Raw genomic sequence first — 2,934 nt, 5'->3', positions numbered from 1 at the left:
AAAATGATGGGAATGAGGGGCGCCTGGGTGGCGCACTCGGTTAAGCGTCCGACTTCAGCCAGGTCATGATCTCACAGTCCGTGAGTTCGAGCCCCGCGTCGGGCTCTGGGCTGATGGCTCAGAGCCTGGAGCCTGTTTCTGATTCTGTGTCTCCCTCTCTCTCTGCCCCTCCCCCGTTCATGCTCTGTCTCTCTCTGTCCCAAAAATAAATAAAAACGTTGAAAAAAAATTTTTAAAAAATAAAATGATGGGAATGTTCTGTATCATGATCTGAATTGTGGTTGCATGAATGTATACATAAAATTCTTCCTGATGCACACTTAAGACTGATGCACTTTATACACTTTCTGATTTATGTTTCACTTCAATAAAAACCTAAAAGAGGAAGAATAGGGAAAAACATGAGGATGAGTAAGAGGACAGCATACTTATACATATCTGTGTATTTAATTTATACGCTAGATTATTAAGTGAAAGCATTTCTCAACTAGAGTTCCTCATCTGAACCACAACACATAGATGAGTCTTTATAACTTTTTCCTCAAATCTCCCAAGTATGGTACATAATACTGTTCCTGAGGCCTAGGAGAAATGTTAATTTATTACATGCCATGGATACCTTCATGTGCCAGAACTTAACTTTCTCAAGGAATCCTAGCTGAGAATGTTTACATATGCTACATTTTGTGTTGTTTTTAAAAAATATATGTTTATCACAAAAACAAATAGTGATTGTCTGGGGCAGGAACTAGGTAGGTCATTTCTAGCTATTATGACCAATTGTACAATTTGAATTGTGTACTATGTGCATGTAAACACACAGATTTCTAGATGGGGCCATTGGAGTGTAAGAGAGCTGGGATACTTAGGAATAAATGTATGGTTGTATGTTAACAAAGAAATATATGCTAGCCACATTTTGCAGCAAAAAATGTTTTAGGCTCAAGTTTTAAATCCAAAATGCTGTTTTTATTACTTTGAATAATCTAAGAAAGAAAAAATAAGAATTTTGATGGCAAAGTGTATGATTGAAGATTTCCAAACTTCCAGAAATTGTAGATGTAGAGGGAAAAAAGAAATTTTTCAGGGGCATAATTAAAGTATGGCAAGGTTCCAGTAATATTCTACTAGCAGTTTGGGTCTCTTCTTCCCACCTAGCCCAACTGTCATCTGATGGCCTGTGTGATGGCTTATGTGAAATAGTTGATGATTGAGATAAATGGGGGGGGGGGGGAGGCTCAGCAATTTGACTGTTTTCCTGGTAATTTTAAAGGCTAGACAGCAAAATATCAAAATAGCTCCTGGTTTGCTGGTGGGTCAAGGTAAGTAAAGCCAAAGAAAGACAAAGAAACTGAAGCCTGATGGCAGACAGTATTGGATTTTCTAGAGACCAATTTAACACGCATGTGCGCGCACATACATTCACATACACCAGAAATGGGAGTGGTCTTGGTGAGCAGAAGCAAGTCATGTTCCAGTCTCCAGCCAACACATCAGGCTCTTGATATACCAGGAAAGTCGCACCAGAATTCCCAGATACATTTGTAATAATGGAGATAACAGTAACTACTATAGAATAAGAACTATGAGATTTATTGAGCACATCAAGGCATGTGCCAAGTGCTTCAGGTACACTATATTGTTAAACCCTCAGAGCATCCCATTGCAGTAATGATGCTGTTATCCTCATACTACAAATGAGGAAACAGACTCAATGAGTTTAAGTAACTTGCTTAATAGTTGAGTGTGGAACCTACTTCCTTTCCCCTGAGCCATATCCTGTTTGTGTATTACATGGCTCAGCATCAGTCAGTTCTCTGAGTTCCTTATGTCAAGAATTACGCATGCAGCTTTACACAGAGCCCAACTCCTTATTTATTTCATCATGATGTAGGTTTTTTCCACAATCCATTACATTTCTTAATTTGCTAATGCATTTGACCCCATTTCTCGAAATGGGCACTAATTTCTTAGAAATACTTTACAAATTTGTTTTTATTTGTTTGCCTGTTTGTTTTGCTGTGACACTCATCCTCAGGAGCAGATAGAGATTTCTTGAAAAAGGCTGACAAGTAGCATATTCTTTAGCATCTTGCAAAGCCCTGTGATGGAGCCCTCTCAAATAAAGTTTGTTGTTCGAGTGTTAATAAATGTAAAATACCTTCAGAGCTACTTCAATAGCGTATTGTTTCTGGAGAAAGCTCTTTGATTATCTAGGATAAGTTCACAATGGCAACATCTCCTTCAGTATTAAAATATGTTTTTATCCTTTTAATGGTCCTAGACTATCAGGGAGGAACATCATTTACACTATATGGAAACTCCTTGATTTAAAATCCTTCACTGCTTACAGCATATATGTCCAGAAAATATTAGATAAGTAAATTAATGAAAAGAGGAATATCTTTCCATTTTCCTTCTCAGATTCTGTGTAGAATAATCTCTGTTCGCTTGGTTGCAAAGTGATTGAATAGGGTCAGTTTATTGTTTCGTTGTGGTATCTCTCAGCCAGCCCAGGGGCAAGAGGAGTAATCAGACTTCTCAAGGACCTGGAAGCAGGAACTAGATGGCTTTGGGGAACCAGATTTCTTTCTCTAGTTCTGGAAGCTAAATAGATTGCATCCGCGTCAAATCTTTTAGCATCTACTTTGGGCTTCTGCCTCAGCTGACAGGTTTGCTCTGCCTTGCTCAGATTTTTTGAGCTATTATCTTTTAGTCCTGTCCCATTGTTCTGCAGAAACCATCTGATTGCATTAGTCCAAGCCAGTGGGCACCATGATCCATTCAGCTGCAGGCAGATGTGTGGGATGACAGGGTACCCACCCTCTCAGCAGGGCTGTGGGAGTGGAGAGGAGTGAGCCCAGGGAGACTTGCTAAGAGGATCAGGGGAGCAGTGAGGACCTGACTATGGTGAAAAGAGTTACAATTTGTAAT

The sequence above is a fragment of the Herpailurus yagouaroundi genome, unplaced genomic scaffold (assembly GCF_014898765.1).
Source record: "Herpailurus yagouaroundi ecotype Mexico unplaced genomic scaffold, PumYag 29, whole genome shotgun sequence".
NCBI classification, from domain to species: Eukaryota; Metazoa; Chordata; class Mammalia; order Carnivora; family Felidae; genus Herpailurus; species Herpailurus yagouaroundi.
The sequence above is the reverse complement of the archived record's forward strand: the minus strand, read 5'-3'. Positions refer to the sequence as shown.